This window comes from Bos taurus, chromosome 16, assembly GCF_002263795.3.
Source record: "Bos taurus isolate L1 Dominette 01449 registration number 42190680 breed Hereford chromosome 16, ARS-UCD2.0, whole genome shotgun sequence".
In the NCBI taxonomy this organism is placed as follows: domain Eukaryota; kingdom Metazoa; phylum Chordata; class Mammalia; order Artiodactyla; family Bovidae; genus Bos; species Bos taurus.
This window is the reverse complement of record NC_037343.1, coordinates 52719045-52741112: the sequence shown is the minus strand read 5'-3', so window position 1 is coordinate 52741112 and position 22068 is coordinate 52719045. Positions and strand designations below refer to the sequence as shown.

The 22068-nt window shown below is 47.7% G+C and overlaps 1 protein-coding gene across 1 annotated transcript in view; it reads left to right on the top strand.

Annotated features, from left to right (window-relative positions):
- KAZN (kazrin, periplakin interacting protein) overlaps positions 1-22068 on the top strand; it is a 1332513-nt gene that overhangs the window by 977287 nt on the left and 333158 nt on the right. The gene's annotated exons all lie outside the window — the stretch shown is intronic.

The window sequence follows — 22068 nt, the reverse complement described above, 5'->3', positions numbered from 1 at the left end:
GCTGCTAGATTATAGGTTCTGGGATGGCAGGGACCACGTTCTTGCCCATTTTATGCATGAGTTTGTTTCTACCACAGTCACAGAATAGAAGCTCATTCATTCACTGAGCAGCTACCGTGTGCCAGAGATTACTCAGGACCCTGGAGGAGCATTTGTTGAATTAACTGGTGCATCCAAGCATACATGATTGAATGGATGAAGAAACAAATGCATGAAAAAAAAAAAACAAACACAATGAACCATCCGTCCACCTGCCAATAACCAATTTCATCTCCCTTTGTTCCAGTTCTGGAGTGCTAAGCCTAGAGAGTTCTCCGCCTGTACTGCTTCCCCCTTACTTTGCTCTCCCCGATGAACCTTCCCCACCTCGGCCCACCAAAGCGTCCAGGAAGTGTCAATTCAGATAACATTTGTTTGAATCACCCCATCTGTTGTAAAGTGAACTGTCTTGCCTTTGAATCGCTCTGTCCCCTTTTCTCTCAGCAGCTGAGCACAGTTCAAGAACCATTTGCTGAGCCCCTCCTATGGCCGCCATGGGGGCAGGAACCAGGGATGCAGGGATAGCAAAGAGCCAGTCTCCACCCTAGGAGGCACTGGTGTTCAGCATGCATCCCGCCTGCCTGGATTGTGAAAGCACCGTGGTTCTGAGACAGAGATCCCTCCTTTGGAAACACACAGAGTACCCAGAGCTGAGTCTGATCAAACAGGTGCCCCACACGCACTCAGCGGTTGCACATGTGAGGCGTGTGGCCTTGGAAGTCTTTGCTTTAGTGGATTTGAAATGAGGAGCGGGGAGGAGCAAGCTGAAGGATGCTATGGCGGGGCAAGGAAAGTGCTTCTCAGACGGGGACTCAGGAGATGGGGCTAGGGGTTACCGTCAGGTGGCACCAAGGTTGCCTCCATGAACAGGTGTCCTCACGGGTAGTAAAAGGCCATTGCAGCAAGGAGATTTTGATAGCAACCCAGATGATTTCTGGGCTTGGTTAACCAAAGCAAAACAGAATGAAACCTTACTCCGTTCTCAGACCTAAGGAAGTGTAGGAGGCCACTAGCATCCGTGGTCTGTCTCCACGGTGCCCAGTCCTGCTGTCCTTCCTGTTGCTTTGTTTTCATGTCCCCCAGGTCCTCTCTACCTGGTGCTGCTCCTGGTTTTCTTGAACAACTTGAGCACCAGTGATGGAAAGAGGCACCGATGTAACTCAAGCAGTAGGATATCACCAGCACCCAGAGGCAGTCCCAGCCCCTCCTGTCCCCAAGGTAGCCACAGTCCAGACTTCCAGCACCAGCGGACATACAGCTGCTGGGGTGGTCTGGCCGGAAGCCGAGCTCCTGTCCACCCGTGGGCTGTGGTACACTGTTGTTGTTGTTCAGTCACTAAGTCACGTCCTACTCTTTGCAACCCCACGGACTGCAGCACGCCGGGCTCCTCTGTCCTCCACTGTCTCCTGGAGTTTGCTCCGATTCATGTTCATTGAGTCGGTGATGCTATCTAACCCATTATCACAGACTAATCTCATCGTTAAAACCTCCAATGATGAGGCAAATGAATCAAACTACCTCATGTCCTAACCAAAAGCTTTGGCCAGAAACCCAGACAGACCCTGCTTCAACCCTGCCCCTTGGACCTGAGCACCCAATGCCAAGACCAGCCTGGCAGCCCAATGGGCTTCTCTCATCAAAGAAGAAAAACACATTCTTCCTTTAACAAAAGGGCTTCTCCACAACTGTTTTGAGATGATAAGCAGCTCAGAATAGATAGGATTGATAGTACAGTAAGGTAAATAAAGGGTCCCCCAGAACAATAGCAGAGCCTTTTTTTTTTTCTTTGCTGCTAGCAAAGCCAAGAGAAATTAGCACTGTGAGAATGCAGGGAAGTGATTGCTGCTCCAACAACTCTCTAATTAACAGTTACTAATGTCATAATAAAATCGAAAGGAGGCTTTTCTCATCTCACCGTCGAGTGACTGCTTGGGATGGTACCTAGCTCAGCGCGGACAGCCTCTGCTTCTCAGGTCAGAAACTTGGCAGGGGTTCTTCTCTGTGATGCTCTAGCTTGGACTGGGCAAGTGTGTTAGTTGCTCAGTCATGTCCGACTCTTTTGCTATCCCGTGAACTGTACACGCCAGGCTCCTCTGTCCAGGCAAGAAAACTGGAGTGGTTAGCCATTCCCTTCTCCAGGAGATCTTCCAAACCCAGGGATCAAACCTGGATCACCTGCATTGTAGGCAGATTCTTTACCATCTGAGCCATGATCCAAGTGTGCAAGGGGGTTTCTAGTCATCACCAGAATCATTACCACTGATAACGATATTACCAACAGCTCATCCATTGGAGCTTTGTTTAGACCAGGGGTCCGGCAGTCCATGGCCTGTTAGGAACCAGGCCACACAGCAGGAAGTGAGCAGTGGGCTACGGAGCTAAGCTTCATCCGTACTTACAGCTGCTCCCCGATTGCTCACATTACCACCTGAGCGCTGCCTCCTGTCAGATCAGGGCAGCATTAGATTCTCATAGGAGCACAATAAATCTAATGGGTTTGAATCATCTCAAAAACCATCCTTCCCACCCAGTCCATGAAAAACGTGTCTTCCGTGAAGCCAGTCCCTGGTGCTAAGAAGGTTGGGGACCACTGGTTTAGACAAATGCTGTCAAAGACACTGTTTTCTGGACTGCTGTCACTACCCATCCTCATTTGTCACCAGTCAGTCTTCAAGAGGCTGCTCTGTGCATCTCTGAGGACGTCAACGGTCTCTGCCCTCGGGGAGATATAACCCAGCAGAAATGAAATATAACCGGAGTTGGCCATGAAGGAAGAATCTTCTCCTAATTGTGCAGTACAGTTCGTCATGAACTGACTTGGTTTTAAAATGCTATTCTAAAACCCCAAACTAGACTGTAGCATTCAGAATCACCCATGGAGTCCCTGATGGGCCTGTACGCAGGTGTGAGTGTGGGTATTCTGTGACTAACTCATGACACAATAGCCATTTTAAAATATTTATTTAATTAATTTATTTATTTGGCTGCACCAGGTCTTGGTTGCCACACGCAAGATCTTTAGTTGAAACATGCAAACTCTTAGTTTCAGCACATGGGATCTAGTTCGCCATCCAGGGACTGAATCTGGGCCCCCTGCATTGGGAGCTTGGAGTCTTAGCCACTGGACCACCAGAGAAGTCCCACAACCATCATTGTTATGGTCAGTAAAGATAGGTGATTTTCTCTCTCTTTTTTTAATTGAAGTATAGTTGATGTACAATGTTGTGTTACCTACTGCTGCACAGCAGAGTGACTCAGTTACACATTTGTTGTTCTTATTCACTTAGACATGTCCAGCTCTTTTCGACTCCATGGACTGCAGCACGTCAGGCTTCCCTGTTTTTCACCATTTCCCGGAGCTTGCTCAAACTGATGCCCATTGAGTCAGTGATGCCATACACATACATGCGTTTTCATTATGGTTTATCACAGGATATTTTTAAAATTCACTTTATTAAGGACTAGTTGACAGACATCACTGTATATATTTCAAGTGGACAATGTAATGATGGGATCATCTGAACAGTGGCCTTGCTGGGTCATGGGATCATTTTAGGTTTAACTTTGGAGGAACCACCAAAATATTTTCACAGCAGCTGCACCATTTCACGTTCCCGCCGGCAGTGCACAAGTATTCTCATTTCTCCACAATCTCACCAACACTCGCTGTTTTCCATTTGAGGTGGTTTGACAGCCTTCCCAATAGACATGAGGCAGTATTAGGTTGATACTTGCTCCAGCACCAACTGCTTTGAGCTGAGCACTGTCCTCTAAGTTTTCAGCTTGATCGTGTTCCCAGTTTTTCACAGATTTCAACTTTTGTTCTTTCCTCCACTGAACAAAAGGGTGGTGAGATGACCAGGGAGGTACCTTGAGAAGCTCAGCTTTGGGTCGTCCAGTGTTGGCTTAGAGACCAGCCCATCCTCTCATCCCTCTTCCCTGTGACTTGGACACAGTGTATCAGGTTCCACCCAGTTCTTTTTAACCAAGAAAGGCGCCTTTCTTCAGAATCCCCTGGGTTTTCTCCCAGAAAATCGTGTTTTAATATATGAATCTAAGTGAGCCCTCAAGGATACATGAGCAATAAACAAACCACTTTTCTCATCCTTCTGACAGTGTTGGGCTCACAGAAATGTGGGAGGAATGCAGCAGCTCAGGAATGAGCCCTCTTCTGTGGAAAGCAGAAAGTGTTGTGAATATCACATGGTCAGGAGTCCACAGACCTGGGTCCAAGGACTTACTGGCTTTGTAACTTTGGGCAAGTTGATCTTTTTTGTTTTCTTGAAAGTGGGGAGGTTGGTAGGGGTGGGGTCCAGCTGCTCACCACTCAAAAGCCAATAAAGAGGCCAGATTGGTTAAAAGGAAAGTTTGCTTTATTTTGGATGCCAGCAACCAGGGGGAACAGCAGGGAGGACCTCTGTCCAAAAGCCTACTCCAGCCCCTAGACAGTTGAGGGTAAGAGCTTTTATGGAAGGAGGGAGGGGGCTACATGCAGAAACAACACAGTCATCGAGATAGGTCATCAGTGGTCTGATCAGCCTCATCTTGATCATTTTAGCTACGCTTAATCTTCAGTTCCACGGCCGGTTTGTCCCCATTTCCTTGAGGCCAGTTCTCAGAATCGTGGCAGCTTATGTCATGGCTACAGTCTGGTCATCATGTAGTTAACTTCTTCCATCTGGCGGAAGTTTCAGTGTCTACAAGATAGTTCACAGAATATGGCTCAAAATATTATCTATAACCCTTGAAAAGTAACTGAAGCCCTTAACTATGCTTAATATGTGCGTGTGTGCGTGAGTGTGTGTGTGTGTGGTGTGTGTTCAGTCGCTTAGTTGTGTCTCACTTTTTGCGACCCCGTGGACTATATGTAGCCCTCCAGGCTCCTCTGTCCCTGGGATTTCCCAGGCAAGAATACTGGAGATCTCCAAGGGATCTTCCCAACCCCGGGATCGAACCCACTTCTCCCGCATGGCAGGTGGATTCTTTACCACTGCGCCACCTGGGAGTCCCTTTGCTTAATGACTCAACTATCATTATTCAGTTTTCTTAGATTGTTTTCCTTTGTTTCTGCATTTTCTCATTTCTCTGCTTAAAATTATTCTTTGGCTAAACTTTTTCCACAGACAAAAAGCAGGCAGAGGACATCGGGGGAGAAAGACCAAAAGGTCTTGCTCTGTTTCAAGGGGAGTTGTTCACTCCTTTTTTCTGTAATATCTTTGTGCCTCAGTTAGTGATACCTCATTTATAAAATGATGGTAATAATTGGTCCCCCTCATATGGTTGTTGGGAGGATTCGATGAGTGGGAGCGTTGCCTATAAGTCACCTGTAAGTGTGTGACCTAGAGAGCATGTTCCCGATCTGTTAACTCACATTAGTTTTGTTGAGCTTTGTGTCTCTCAGCCTCAATCTCTTCTTCTCTAAAATGGGGGTAATATAAGTTTATGTTTCAAAGGTCAGTGTGTAGCCTAAGGGAGCCAATGCATGTAAAGCTCTTGTCATGGGCTTGGTACAGAGTCACTGCTCAGCAAGCTTGAGTCATGTTGTCACTCCCAGGATTGTCAGTGCTGCCTCCAGGGCCCTGAGATAGGCAGATGTTTATCCTTAGCTCAAAGCACTGTGATGATTTCTTGTTGTTTTGTCACCCAGTCGTGTCCGACTCTCCATGGACTGCAGCACGCTAGGCTTCCCTGTCCTTCACCGTCTCCAAGAACTTGCTCAAACCCATGTCCATTCAGTTGGTGATGCCATCCAACCATCTCATCCCGCCTTCAATCTTTCCCAGCATCAGGGTCTTTTCCAGTGAATCAGTTCTTTGCATCAGGTGGCCAAAGGATTGGAGCTTCATCTTCAGTATCAGTCATTCCAATGAATATTCAGGATTGATTTCCTTTAGGACTGACTGGTTTGATCTCCTTGCAGTCCAAGGGTCTCTCAAGAGTCTTCTCCAATACCACAGTTTGGAAGCATCAGTTCTTCAGTGCTCAGCCTTCTTTATGGTCCAACTCTCACATCTGTACATGACTACTGGAAAAACTACTGGTTGATGATAACCAGCCTCAGTTGATTGAGCCATAGCTGGTGAGGAGGAAGCTTTGCAAGCATCAGAATGGTCTCCTGAATTCTGTAAGAAAAAGAACACTAATTAGTCAAAAGATACATGTTCTCTTCTCTGCTCTGTCTCCAATTTTCTATTCAACCTCATGCAAGGCACTCCAGTCTCTAAGCCTCCATTTCCTGCTATTAAAGGACCTCATCCAAGAGGATACATAAACATGACCACGAGCCATCACTCGCTGTGGCAGACATTCCCTATTGATCCCAGCACTCCTATCCAATGAGACCAGTCTTAACCTCAGAATCCTTCTCAGCACAGTGCTACAGGCAACAACTAACAATCAACTGCCAGTTAATGGGTTGAAACCTATTTGATATTTTCAGGGGAAATTCCAATTCCATTCATAAGCTCTTCTCCGGCACCCCCACTGACATGGGCAGACATGCCCAGATTTCTTTTAAACCTGTCTCGTTAGATATAGCCCCTGAATGTTTCCACTAGGCCAGGTGTCTGAGAACACCCTCAATAGAAAAAGAAGTGCTCTTAAGCCACTCTTACACTTCCTCCAGAAGAGGGCTTCGGCTTGCCACAAGGAGGCTGACTCAAGTCAAGGAATTAATCTTAAGGGGAAGTAATAGACTGATAAGAAGAGGCAGCTACCCCCTGCAGCCTGGATCTTCAGGTTCTGCCACAGGTAATGGAGGGGAGCTGGCTGCAGGGGAGGGGTCCCTATAATTTGTGATGAGGAAGGGAGCATATTACCTCTTGAGTTGGATTTTCTGTGCAGGCACTTCTTCCTTGGTGCTCAGAGACTGTGCCTTCCCACCGAGGCCACCAGCCTGCCGTTTGTGTTGAAGGCTGACAGACAGCTCTGGCTTCTCCACTTCCTGCCCTGAGAGCCTTGGCCAGTTATCAGGGACCGTACATGTAATGAAATGAAACACCAACATACTCACCACCAAGAAGAAAGAAAGGAAGAGTACGTGTTAAAAACTGGTGAAATCTGAGGCATGGCACCAATATCAGTTTCCTGGTTTTGATATTGTATTATGGTTATGAAACCTGGAGGAGGACATGGCCACCCACTCCAGTATTCTTGCCTGGAGAATCCCAAGGACAGAGGAGCCTGGTGGGCTACAGTCCACGCAGTCACAAAGAGTCGGACATGACTGAAGTGACTTAGCACAGGGTTATGAAGATGGTAGAAGCCTTATTATGAATACAAGGGACCTTGCTGTACAACTTTCAACTCTGTGTGAGTATGTCACAATGTCATAGTGAAAGGTTTTTAGAAATAAGATCCTAGAAAATGCATGGAACAAGCTCAAGACCATGCCCATGGGCTGTAACCACAAACAGCATTTTCCCTGCCTGGTTCCCAGTTCAGGGTATTGTTTAAAGAGAGTGGTCACAGCCTTTGCATTTCCAACACCAGAGTCTGAATATCCAAGCCCATCTTTTAGGCCAGTTGTTTACCTGTATTCACAGGAGGAACAAAGTTCTAGCTGTTCCATATTCCAGATGTGAACACTGAGGCCTCAGCCAAAGTAATCCTGTATACCTGGGAAAGCTTATCACTGGGCATATTTTTCTTTTCAAACTCAAATCTGGGAAGTTCAGTAGCTTTCTATTTTAATAATTGCTTCTTTGATTTCTGTACATGACAGTATTTCTTTCGTTTAAAAAAAAAGCCTTCAAAATTCATTTTTGAATTTTGAAAAAGCCTTCCATTTCCTCTGCATAGCCTTGAGAAGCCCAAGGCCTGGAAAGGGTTGATCAATTCACAGACTTGTTAATTACTCTTGTATTGCGGAAGCCTCTAAACCTATTCTAATCTCCCAAAGATGACTTCTATCTGAGCCCATGCTGCTGGGTCAGGTGGCAAGCAGGGTGTCAGCACTTTAGAAAACACACGATTTTAGAGATTTTGTTGGTAGGGTTCTCACATCATGAGACTATACCTGGAAAGAAGCCACAGATTCTGTTCGGTTCACGGCCAGGCCCACCTTAAACCGAGCGGTACCATTTTTGTTCCATGACCATGGTCAGGTCATGTGGGTCTTCATTTATAATATGATCCAAACTTCAGCCTTTTTCCTTCAGAGAGGAAATGTGATGCTTTTTGTGTTTGCTCGTTGGTTTGGATTTTTTAAATAGCTTTATTGCCTTGGGGAAATGATACATGCTCACTGTAAGTTAATTTTACATTTCACCACCCTGCTATAATTACAGTTAATCTCTGGGTCTTTCCGGGCCTCTAAGACACATGTGGATATTATATACACATGTGGATATAATGTATCAGTTCAGTTCAGTCGCTCAGTCATGTCCGACTCTTTGCGACCCCATGAATTACAGCACACCAGGCCTCCCTGTCCATCATCAACTCCCGGAGTTCACTCAAACTCATGTCCATCGAGTCAGTGATGCCATCCAGCCATCTCATCCTCTGTCGTCCCCTTCTCCTCCTGCCCCCAATCCCTCCCAGCATCAGAGTCTTTTCCAATGAGTCAACTCTTCGCATGAGGTGGCCAAAGTATTGGAGTTTCAGCTTTAGCATCAGTCCTTCCAAAGAACACCCAGGGCTGATCTCCTTTAGAATAGATTGGTTGGATCTCCTTGCAGTCCAAGGGACTCTCAAGACTCTTCTCCAACACCACAGTTCAAAAGCATCAATTCTTCGGCGCTCAGCTTTCTTCACAGTCCAACTCTCACATCCATACATGACCACAGGAAAAACCATAGCCTTGACTAGATGGACCTTTGTTGGCAAAGTAATGTCTCTGCTTTTGAATATGCTATCTAGGTTGGTCATAACTTTCCTATATTGCATTAATGTATACATGCATACCTTTCAGAAACATGTCTTGTAATTTGCATTGTTAGAGACATGTCCATTCTTTTCTGTATGATCAGTGAATTCTAACCTTTTTATTTCATCACCATCTTATTTACAGCTGACACACTGTAGCACTGTTGTGCTCAGCACTATTCCCAGAACGTCTCACATCATCTCATTTAACCCTATAAAATGAGTACTGTCTCCATTTTTAGCAGAGAATATTGCAACACAGAGATGGTATGAGATTTACCCAGGGTCACACAGCCAGGGCAGGGACTTGAGTCCAGCAGTCTGCTGCTAGAATCTATGCTCTTAACCACTGGGCTTCGCTGCTGCTCAATCCTGAATCCAGGCATCTTTGAACTCCTCTGGCTCCCATATGGTAAATGCTTGACACACAGAACACCTTCCACTTTCTGTTTCCATGGCAGACATCACTAATGGATCATAGACCCTTTCTTCTTGAGGATCATCGTGAGATATCATGGTTTCCCCAAATCTAACAAAATAAACAATGGCTACCTTTGGGGACTCATCTTCAACAGAGTTTTGTTGCGGCCTAACTGCATTTGGACAACCTAGAGTTAACTAGAGAGGAGGGATGGGCCACAGAGGATCATTTTATCACAGTGTACTTTATGGAAAATGTTGCCAAATAGAGTGCATTAGTGATATCAGTACTTTAAGTTTGTCCAGTGACCACAGCTCAGAGAGCAGCAAACCTTGGTTAATGTCAGTTGCCAAGAGTTTACTGTGAATATCGGTGATTGGAGGGCACCAGGGAGATCCAGGAAGCATGCCTTCAACTAGTGTTCACTCACACAACAAACATATATTAAGCACTTCCTGTTTATGCACAGAGATTGGGTTTATTTTACACGCATATGTGTGTGTTGTTGTGTTCTGTAGCTCAATTGTATCCAACTCTTTGTGAGCCCATGGACTGTAGCCTACCAGGCTCCTCTGTCCATGGGATTTTCCAGGAAAGAATATTGGAGTGGGTTGCCATTTCCTCCTCCAGGGGATCTACCTGACCCAGTGATCGAACCCATGTCTCCTGTGTCTCCTGCACAGGCAGGCAGATTCTTTATTACTGTGCCATCTGGGAAGCCCCAGTCACAAATAATACCAGACAGTGTTAGTGGGGTTGTGTTTGAAGAGGACAAGCTTCTCTCCATCCCCAGTTTGGTTTCAACTGAGAATTAAAGACATGGGAGATAGACAGATGGAGATCACAGTCATTACCAACAGAGCTGAGTGACTGGGAAACCAGAGTTGGGTTTTGGCCAATTCTTCACCCCAGTGGCAGGCTCGGCTGAAGGACCACAGGCCTCTGATTCTCCAGCCATAGTTTCTCTTAGTATTTAACTTTGGCAGAGAATAGACCAGGATGCATATGTCCAGTGGGCAGACAGGCTCTGGGAAGGTGGTTTTTTTCTTCCAAACTGACCAGCCAGACAGGAGTGAGTGAGGGGCAGAGGGGGGCCCTACATATAAGTGCCTGGGGCTCCCTCCATAGGGATACTTGGCCAGAATTTGGGAGTTGCCCTCTAACCGGCCTGTGATAAGTTGGCACAGGCCTTGGGGCTTCAGAGAAGGAAATGGATGTGGGCTTTAGCCACTGGGAAGAGTTCTTGGTGCTGGGCCCCTGACCTGGGCCTGAGAGTTGGGGTGAGTTTGGGCAAACAGGATGGAGGACCAGTACCCTGGGCTTGGATTCAGATGAGGAAGGACAATGATTTATGTGGGATACAGTGAGGAGGCCAGCAGAGGATCATGCTGGGCATAATCAGATATAAGACACAGCCAAGTAAATTGAGCAGGTCTACAAAATTCAAATCCATGAATCCAGATTTTTATATGAGTTCATGTCGGTGGGTGAAGTCTGTGGCTGAAGTTCACACTTCATGACATGTAGGAACTGTTCTTGTGCAGGGAGCAGGAAGTTGTGTTCAGGGGAAAGAGAAGGGGCTTAGAAGTCTGGTAGAGTCTCCTGCATCTCCTGCACTGCAGGCAGATTCTTCACCACTGAGCCACCAGGGAAGCCCAATATAGATTACACACACACCCACACACGCACCCACACATATATGGATTTCCCTGGTGGCAAAGTGGTTAAGAATCTGCCTGCAACTCCTGGGAAATTGTAATCTTCAGAAATAACTAACCTTCGTTAAGAGGGAGATCTCAGAGCAGATGCCCACAGGCTGCAGAAGAGGAAATGAGATGCGGCCTCCAGACAGACCCGCATCATCACCGAGGCTTGCTGCTCTTTTCCTGTTCACAGGGACGTGGGGTGCAGGGAAGTGCCTTCCTGGCCTGGAGCCCCTCCATGTCCGTGCCCTGTGAGGTCCCCTGGCAATGGTGCTTTAATGATCGCTCAAGTGGCATTTAGCTTCTAATCAAGAGCAAGGAGGAAAGCACTGGCCAAGTGGGGTCAACGTTCCGGGGACTTTGCCTGCTTGGGAGGAACCCAGGGAATTATCGGGCACACAAAGCTACCTCTTGGCTGGACAAGAGGCCTGGAAAGCTTCCAGACACCCCACTGGTTAAAGAGGAAGTTGGCTTCATGGCTGACCTTGCTCAGAAATTGTACCAAGGACTGTCCACCTGAACTTGGGAGGCTGTGTCCACTGCGTTTCTGCTGGGCTCAGTGCCTGTTGGTTTCTGCTGCTACATCACGCTATAGCCTAAATGTTCATGTCACCGCAGGATTCATGTGTTGAAGCTGTAGTCTACAATGTGGTAGTATTTGGAGGTGGGGTCTTTGGGAGGTAATTTGGATGAGGTAAGTTTGGATGAGGTTGTGAGCATGGAAGCCTCATGATTGGATTTGTGTCCTCTCTGGCTGCCCTGGCGGCTCAAATGGTAAAGAATCTGCCTGCATTGCAGGAGACCCAGGTTTAATCCCTAGGTTGAGAAGATCCCCTGGAGGAAGAAATGGCTACGCACTCCAGTATTCTTGCCTGGGAAATCCCATGAACAGAGGAGCCTGGTGGGCTACTGTCCATAGGGTCACAAAAGAGTCAGACACAACTCAGTGACTAAACAAGAACAAGGAGAAGAAGACACCTGAGCACGCCCTCATGCTCCGTCCTCTCCCTCTCCCTCCCTTAGCCCTCCTTCCCTCTCCTTCTGTCTCTCTCTACCTCCCTTTCCCTCTCTCTCTCTCTTCTCTTACTCTCTCTGCCTGCCATGTGAGAAAACTAGGAAGAGAGTCCTCACCAGAACCTAACCTCAGGCTTCCAGCCTCCAGAACCAAGAGCAATAACTGTCTGTGGTTTAAAATGACCAGCCTCTGGTCACCTGTCATGGCAGCCTGAACAGACTAAGCCAGGACCCCTCCTCCTCACAACAAGCCCCCCGTCACAAGCCCATGTGAAGTGAAGCACGCGCAGCAGGGAAGTTCGGTGACAGAAGCAGCCTGTCTCAGGTCAGCGCTGAGCTTGAACCTGGCTTTTCTTGACTCTAGAACCCATGTTCTTCAGCACCTGAGTAGACACCCTGCCCTCAGAAGAGCCTGCTGGAGGCTCTTCCTGCCAGTTAGGCATCTTTATTTGTCCCCCACCTCAAGATGGCTTCTGCCTGATTTAGTCTTCATTCCAAGGGCTTCCCTGGTGGCTCAGGGAATCCACCTGCAGTGTAGGAGACACCGGAGACATGGGTTCGATACCTGGGTCTGGAAGATCCCCTGGAGGAGGAAATGGCCACCCACTCCAGTATTCTTGCCAAGAACACAGACAGAGGAGCCTGCTGGGCTGTAGTCCATGGGGTCATAAAAGAGTCAGACACAACTGCGCAACCGAACACATGCACACACGTACACATCAAGGGAAGCAAGTCTGCAGCATTAGGAAAGCCGACTTTGTCTCCGGTTGACCCAGCTTCAGAAGAGCCTCCGCCTGGCCCCAGGGGTCCCCGTTAGTGTGACGATTAATACAGTAGGTTTAGGGGTGAGGTTTTGGACATGACCCTTCTGGTTTCAGACCAAGCGCTCACTGCAGTAGTGCCTGAGAATGTTAATTTCTCATTACCATTCACTGCAGTCAAAGTCAGTTGTGAGCTGACAGTTGGAACAAGCCTCTTCCTGGGCCCAGAGCCCTTCACAGTGCAGCCTCCTTGTGCCCCAACCAGGGGCTGAAATGAAATCAAATCAGCCAGACTTCCTCTCTTCCCTCTCCCCAAATCTGTGCATTGAGAATAGGAGGGGGAAATCTTGCATTTTGAATGTCTTCTTACTAAGGAGTTTGCTGAAAGAATAGTTAATCTCTTTATCATAACTGGCTTGGCCACATTTCAATACTGAAAAGAAAAACAAAAAACAAATAGAACAGAATCTTTTGTATTTCTGCCAGAGGAGGGGGAAGGGATAGGCTTGTCATTTTGCAGACATTTTTGGTCAAGTGTCCTTTGACCTTTTAATCTGTGCATTTGAGGTTTTGGATATTCTGTTGCAAGAGGAAGAAATTGTTTCCCCTTGCTTGTCTGCACAGGGTTGTGAAACTCACTTTTGAATTCCCCTTGCAGAAGCTCAGGAATCTGCAGAGAAAGACTTTCAAGGCTGAGGATGCTGTTCTGGATGACTTACATCTGGAACATCACCTAACCTGGTTCTCCTGTTCCCAAGTGTCCATGGGAAATTAATTGTTACAGTGCATGAGTGTTTCTTTCAGTGTTCACAAACTGTACTTTATGTGCAGAATTATGTGTTACCATAGCCTATAGCTAACTCAATGCCTGTCTGCTCCTGCTTTCTCTGCAGTGTCTCATTTCTGAATGATGACAGAAGAAAGACAAAGCTGACTGCTGAAGCTGGAAGGAAGGATTGAAATATATGGGAATGACCAAAGGAATTTCAATTCAGACTCTAGGTTTGAGTGGCTCTTCCACATAATAGCTGTGTGACCTTGGGTAAATTAACCAACCTCTCTGAGCTTCAGTTTCCTCATCAGTAAAATGACAATGACAAAGTCACCAAGTTTTATGGGCAAAAAAACCCCAAAAAACAGATAAAATTGGTGAAAAGTACATAGTTAATTCTTAAATGTTACATGGTGTTAGTAGTTTATCTAAAGATTTTATTTTATAAAAGTATAGGTGATTTACTGTTAGTCATTTTATTACATGGAGGACAGTGTAGAAAGGAAACCATTGCTTTTTGACTAAGATGAAACTTTGTAATAGTTCGTATCACCCTGACAGTACACAAGGATGTCTCTACAGGCTCAGGGGCTTCCCTGGTGGCTTAGAGGGTAAAGAATCTGCCTGCAATGCAGGAGACCCGGGTTCAATCCCTGGGTTGGAAAGATGCCCTGGAGAAGGAAATGGCAACCCACTCCAGTACTCTTGCCTGGAGAATCCTCTTGGACAAAGGAACCTGGCGGGCTACAGTCCATGGGGTCACAAAGAGTGGGACACGACTGAGCGACTTCACTTTCCTTTCCTTTTTCTACAGGCTCAGGGGTCTCTTGTGATGTCATCTCTTAGGAGTACCTACTACATGTTGAGTAAAGATTAAGAATTCATGTTTCAGCATGTGCTAAGTCACTCCAGTCATGTCCAACTCTTTGCAACCTTAGAACTGTAGCCCGCCCAGGCTCCTCTGGCCATGGGGATTCTCCAGGCAAGAATAATGGAGTGGGTTGCCACGCCCTCTACCAGGGGATCTTCCTAACCCAGGGGTCGAACCTGTGTCTCTTACATCTGCATTGGTAGATGGGTTCTTTACCACTAGTGCTACTTTTACCATCTGAGCCACAAGGGAAGCCATGTTTTAGCAGGTGTGGTCTAATTGTTTATATAATCCCTTGCCACCATGATTTGCTTTCTGTTTTAGAAGGAAGGGAGGAAGCGGGAAGGAAAATATTTGGACAACAGTAACCACATTGCCTTGACTGGAACATGTGGTAACCTGAATTTCTGGTCCCCAGTGTTTGCTTCCTGGAGTGGTATTTCTCATCCACACTGTTGCCATGGCCACATGGTGGGCAGAGTAGACTTCCTGCCCCAGCCCCCACCAACTTTAGACCCTACCATGTGACTTGCTCTAGCCGATGAGCTGTTAGTCAATGTGAGCTAGGCAGAGGCAAGAAATGAACTTGTGCTTTGAATCTGCTTTGTTATACGGTCATCCCCTGGTATCTGAAAGAGATTAGTTCTAGGAGCTCTGCAGATACCAGAATCCACAGATGCTCAAGTGTATAAGATGGTGCAGTGCAGTGGGCCCTTGGGCTTCTCTGGTGGCCCCGTGGTAAAGAATCCACCTGCCAATGCAGGAGACACAAGTTTGATCCCTGGGTCTCCTTGGCCAGTCTTCTGTCCTATTTCCGAATCCTCTCTGCCCATTTACTCCTAGTCCTCAGCAATCTGCCTCCAGCCAGGATCCACAGACACTGTTTTGGGAAAAGGCACCACTGACTCTAATTAGGAGCCCTGGGGACCCTGATGGTGACCCAGCTGACCCTTCCCTCCCTTCCGAGCTCCGAGTGTCTCTGAGTATTCTTGCCTGGGAAATCCCATGGACAGAGGAGCTTAGTGGATCACAGTCAGTGGGGTCACAAAGAGTGGGACACGATTGAGCAACTAAACAACAAGTAGGCCCCTCCGTGTGTATGGATGTGGAACCCTCAGGTGTGGAGGACTGACTCTCTAGTCTCTCCTCCCACAGTCCTCAGGCCTCCATTCTTGGGATGGGCTCGGAAGCAGTAGAAGGAATCAGAACCACTAGGGAGACTGGGGCTTTGAGGATCTGTCTTGGTTTTCAGTTGATGAAAAGGTATAGCCATGTATTGGCTATCCATTTTATTCTAGACAGCAAGTTTTCTCAAGCAGGGTCATTTGAACCCAGAAGTAAATGAAAAAGAGTGTGAGAATGTGACCATGAGAGCAAGTAGAGAGGGGCGGGGGTCCACACAGACTTTAATGTGACCAGGTCACCTGGACCTGGAATTTAATCCTGCAGCCAACCTGGGATGCCTTGAGCAACTGAAGGGAATTTTCAGAAGGGAGGCAGGATTCTCTTGGAGATTAACTTTGGGCTTTGGCCTGGCTGAGTCTCGTTAAACTTTAAATAAAAGGCCTCAGGGAGGGGACATATGTAGGGCCATCGCCGTGCCAAGGCCTGACATTTCTTATTTTGATAATTGATGTGGCCATGTTGAAGCCTGTCACTGCGGGAGCGTCATGCTGTGGCTCTGGTAGTGGCATGGCTGTGTGAAGAGGGAGAAAAATCAATTTCCACTGTCCACGGAGTGTTGTTTGATTTATTACTGCTGGAAGAAGAAATTCTTTATCTCCCAGTCCCTCTTGGAGAGGACTGTTTTACAGTCTGCTGTTCGAGAGACTCTATAAAAGAAGTTGTATTTGTCCAAACTTGGGTATTTTGATAACCTTCCTTGGCGATTCAGAGGACATTGAACACTCCCAATTCTTACGACCCTCATTTGTTTTTGATTAAACAATTACAGGCATTGAAAGACAATCTGCAGGAGAGCACAGCTCGTGTATCTGCAGGATTGTTTGATGCAGTAGGAAGCACCAGAGGGCTTTAATTTTTCATGAGCATTGAAGGGAGGAAAGAGGGGTTTGCTAGGAAAGAGGGCACAGGGTGAGATTTGGAATCAGACTGAGACTGCAATCCTGACTGCCATTGGAGAGCAGGTCAAGGAGCCTCGGTCCGCATGCCTTGGCCTCTGCATCCAAGCAATGGGTGTGTGTAGCAGATGACACGCCAGCCGTGTCTGCTCTTGTGTCCTTAAGCCTTTTCCTGTGCATCACCCTCTCAGCCTGCTGCTGCATGCTTTTCCTTCCCACATCCCATACCTGAGACATCTCTTCTGAAAATGCCCCTTGGTCTCCGGAGCTGCTTTACCCACAGAGCTGGAAATGCCTGGGAGTTGATGTCCCTTCGAGGCAGCCCTGAATCAGTCACTGATCAGTGTGGGAGTGTGGAAGCCCAGTCCCCTCACTCACAACACAATACACTCTGAGGTGTAACTTATACTCCACAAAGTCCCCTCCCCTCCACTGGTTCAGAGGTTCTCCCAGGTTCACCTTTGCCTGAAATCAACCCTTACCTGCCCTTCCTTCCCCACCCTCTTCCCCGCTCTCCTGCTGGAAGACATTTTCCTACATCGCTTGTGCCCAATCCTTGTCTCAGGATCTATGTCTGAAGAATCCCATCTTTAATAGCAGACTGGTGCTCCTTGCCAATTTTTTACAAACTATTTTATTAACTTTTGTTCAATGCTTTGGCGTGCCAGGTGTGGAATTAAGCATTCAAAATGCATTATCTCTTTTAATGTTGTTATAAAGAAACAAGGTCTCTAGAAACACCGCGCACAAGGACTAACACAGAGCAGCCACTGGGCGCACACTGCTTCAGTCTAAACATGATTGGTCTCAGTGTGGGCGGGAGGGAAACACAACATCTCCCTCACTTCTCTCCCTGGACCCTACTGCCCCTTCCCGATCCTCCTCCACACAACAACAGACAAAAATATATCTGTCGGGACTTCCCTGGGGTCCAGTGGTTGAGAATTCACTTTCCAATGCAGAGGACACAAGTCCCATCCCTGGTCAGGGAATTAAGATCCCACATGCCGCTGAGCAACTAAGCCGAGTGCTGCAACCAGAGAGAAGCCAAGGCGCCTAGAGAAGCCCACGAGCTACAACTGAGACCTGATGCAGCCAAATAAATATTAAAACAAAAAAACTTTCTAAAAACAAAAAGATGTCTGTCAAATGCGTAAGGCCCTTGTTAGACCCTCTGTGTTGTGCTGTGTGCTTAGTCGCTCAATTGTGTCCGACTCTGCGATCTCATGGACTGTAGCCCATGGGGCTCCTCTGTCCATGGAATTCTCCAGGGAAGAATACTGAATTTGGTTGCCATGTCCTCCTCCAGAGAATCTTCCCAATCCAGGAACTGAACCCAGGTCTCCTGAATTGCAGGGGGATTCTTTACCATTTGAGCCACCAGGGAAGCCAGTAAGACCCTCTAGTGCTCCTTAATTGCACATAGAATTGTAGAGTAAAATCCACACTTCCTGCATGACCATAATGGGGTTGGCCAACTTTGTAGGGAGTACCTGGGTAGTAAATATTTTAGACTTTGTGGACGTTATGGACTCTCTTGCAGCTACTCAGTTTGGGACAGCAAGTTTTGGTGGCAGCACCAAGACAGCTACAGACACCATGCCATCAAATGGGCCTGGCTGCTTCCAATAAAACTTCATTCATAAAAACAGAAAGCAGGCCAGATTTGGCCCACAGGTTGTGATTTGCTGACCCTGGGTCTCCAAGACACCTGCCTCCCTGACTAGCCACTGGCCTCACCCTGACCCACTTTCTCTTCCCCTTCATTGGCTCCTACCATGCTGGCCTCTTGGAGAGTCCTAACGCTTTCCTGCATCAGGTGTGTGTGCTAAGTGGTTTGCTCCCTGGGTCTGAGACCCTCTTCCGGGAGCCATGTGCATGTCTGGCTCCTGCTGGGCCTGCAGGCGTCAGCCCAGTGGCACCTCAAGGAGATGCTCACATGCCTGCAGATCTCAGCAGGTCTCCCCACTCAACCCTCAATGTTTTGCATCATCTCAGTGGTTAATTTATGCCCTTAGTCCCTTGTGTGGGGTCTGTCTGTCCCTGTGGAAGGCAAGCTTCAATCTGATCTGATTGTTTCCTGCAGCATCTCTTTTTTTAAAGATGTATTTCTTTCTTTATGGCTACACTGAGTCTTCAGTGCTGCACGAAGGCGTTCTCTAGTTGCAGTGAGTGAGGGCTGCCCTTTGTCATGGCGCACCTGCTTCTTCTTGCCGTAGCTTCTCTTGCTGCCGAGCGCCAGCTCTAGGGCACTCGGGCTTCAGTGGTTGTGGCACACAGGCTGAGTTGCCCCGAGGCATATGGGATCTTCCTGGATCAGGGATCAAACCCACGTCCCCTGCACTGGCAGGCGGATTCTCAACCACTGAACTACCAGGAAAGTCCCACCCTGAAGCACCTTTAGCCACCCAGCACAGGGCCTGGCACTCAATAAATATTTGTACTTATTTTATAGTATATAAAAATTATATATATATATATATGTATGTATATATATAATATGGGCTTCCCTCATAGCTCAGTTGATAAAGACTCTGCCAGCAGTGCAGGAGACCTGGGTTCGATCCCCGGGTTGTGAAGATCCCCTGGAAGAGGGCATGGCAACCCACTCCAGTATTCTTACCTGGAGAATTCCATGGACAGAGGAGCCTGGAGGGCTACAGTCTATGGGGTCACAAAGAGTCAGACACGACTGAAGCAACTTAGCACATACGCATGCCCGATTTGGGGAAGGTGGTGAAGGATGAAGACCAGTGGAATGTCAGGAGGTTATCTTGATTATAAGGCAAACCTACAAAATCCCAAATAATCTTCCTCGCTTCCTCTCTCCCTGTCAGTTATCCCATTAAACTGAACATCTCATAGGAGGATTTGCCCAAGAAAATCCTTGCTTTTCTTTTTTCTCAGTCCCAAGCCTAGAACTGCAGACCTCCATCCTCAAGGCTAAAAACACCAAGAGGAAGGCGTTCTCTCAATGCAGCATTGAGATTACCCAGTTAATTAAAGAGGGATTTAGGAGTTAGTTAACATCTGGGTGGCTGGGTTTCTTTCCTTTTTTTTTTCCTACTGAGCTTTGGAAAGGAAGCCAAAATCATGATGCGCCTGATATACATGTCTGATGACTCCATTGGCTCCATTCTCGTGCAGCTTCATTCTGCTACAGGACAAGCCTCTGGTTTTTCAGCTTCCTTGGTGCCAAGGCATCTGACACCTTAAATGGTAAAAGTCATGCATGCATGCATGCTAAGTCACTTCAGTCATGTCTGACTCCCTGCAGCACTATGGACTGTAGCCCTCTACAGACCAAGCTCCTCTGTCCATGAGATTCTCCAGGCAAGACTACTGGAGTGGGTTGCCATTTCCTTATCCAGGGAATCTTCCCAACCCAGGGATCGAACCCACATCTCTATGTCTCCTACACTGGCGGGCAGGTTCTTTACTACCAGTGCCACTTGGGAAGCCCTGGTGAAAGTCATGGCTCCCGCTCAGGTAAGCAAGCTGTGTGGCATCATGATGGTTGTGACCCCAGAAGTGGTGGTTCCTCCTTTTTATAACTCAGTACTTCAGAGTAGTGGTTCCACAACAGCAAGCCTGTGAGGGTCAAGGGGCCTTCAAGAGGTGGTTGGAGATGCAGCAGGCAGGAGATGGTGGAGGTCCTTGAATGTCAGGTTGAGAATCATGAGGTTTATCCTGGCAGGGGAGGATGGGAGGCGCTGGCCCATGTTCAATGGCAGCATGAGGAGATTGGCTTGAGGGCACAGCATCAATGGGAAGGAGCCCAGGCTATTCTGGGCTCCAGGTGGGGCAACGGGACCTGACTGGCATGGCGACAGCAGGAAAGGAGAGGGGGATATACAGCTGGACAGGGTTCTCCACCCCCTGGGGACAAGCCAGCGAGGTCACCATGGGCCAGTGGGAAGCATTTTATTGTGCTGACGGTGATCAGAATGAGACCCACCTCTCTGGATTAGTGAGAGGATGACAACAGTAAGTGTCTTATTGAACTCATTTGTACCAGGTCTTTTGTGAACTAATCAGGTGTCATTTCGCGATGCTTCATTTAGACAGAGCCATTCAGAGCTGGGCAGTGCATGAGTTCTCCATGGACTTTCTCCCCATCCTCGTGTGACACCGAGTCTCGATCCCAGGAGGCCTCTTGGTAGCTCGACGAATAAAAGTGGCAGTCAGTGCTGCCAACACAGCAGTCACGCCAGTAAATCAACAGCATGTGAGAAATGCCATTAGGAATAGGGGCAAGCGGGTGTTCAGGGTACCAAAGACAGCACTCCTATAAGTGATCCAGACACGCCTTAGAGTATATGTATATGTGCTCATTCGTGTCCTACTCTTTGTGACCCCATAGACTGTAGCCCACCAGGCTTCTCTGTCCATGGAATTGTCCAAGCAAGAATACTGGAGTGGGTTGTCATTTCCTTCTCAAAGGATCTTCCTGACCCAGGGATCACACCTGCGTCTCTTGCATCTCCTGCATCGGCAGGCAAAGACTTTACCACTTGTACCACCTTGGAAGCCCCAGCATGCATTTTAGCATCTTGGTTAAAAGGGAGCTTCCACCTGAGGCAAGTTCTGCAATCAGGCCCTGGGGAGGAGTGCCTCTTTGGTTGTGTTCCTGATTTGAGTTGCTAGCATCACACTTTGTCTGATTGGTTCCCATGTCCTACAGGATCCCACTCACCCACATTCTTTTTTTCTTTTTAATTTATTTTTGGCTACACTGGGTCTTTCTTGCTGCGTGTGGGCTTTCTCTAGCTGAAATGAGCAGGGGCTACTCGTCACTGTGGTGTGGGGATTTCTCTCGTTGCTGAGCACCGGCTCAAGAGAGCTCGGGCTCAATAGTTGTGACCCACAGGCGTAGTTGCTCCATGGCATATGGGATCTTCCCAGACCAGGGATTGAACCCATGTCCCCTGCACTGGTAGGTGGATCCTAACCGCAGGACCACCAGGGAAGTCCTCATCCATGTTCTTGACTGGTCAGGGCCCCTGAAATGAAGCTAGCCCCTGGCCAGCATTATCACTTTGTGGAACTGTGTGAGAGCAGGATCCGGTATCGAATCCTAGCTGCCTCATCCCCTCCAAGCTAAATACAGCAACATTGATCTTGAGGGGCCTGATTTCAGTTGTAATGAGGGCTGGCTGATGCTTTAATCGTCCATGATTGCTCCAGGCAGGAATTCACCAAGTGGACAACTGGCCTGTTCCTTGGAAGTAGTGTCAGCTGATATGATGTGGTTTATTAGCCCTAGTCCTCCAAAATCAAAAACTCTGATGCTGTGAGGGATTGGGGGCAGGAGGAAAAGGGGATGACAGAAGATGAGATGGCTGGATGGCATCACCGACTCGATGGACGTGAGTTAGAGTGAACTCTGGGAAATGGTGATGGACAGGGAGTCCTGGCGTGCTGTGATTCATGGGGTCCCAAAGGGTCGGACACGACTGAGCAACTGAACTGAACTGAACTGATTAACCCTAGTCATGACTCTGTGCCTAAAGCAGGGGGTAGATATTAATACTTGTT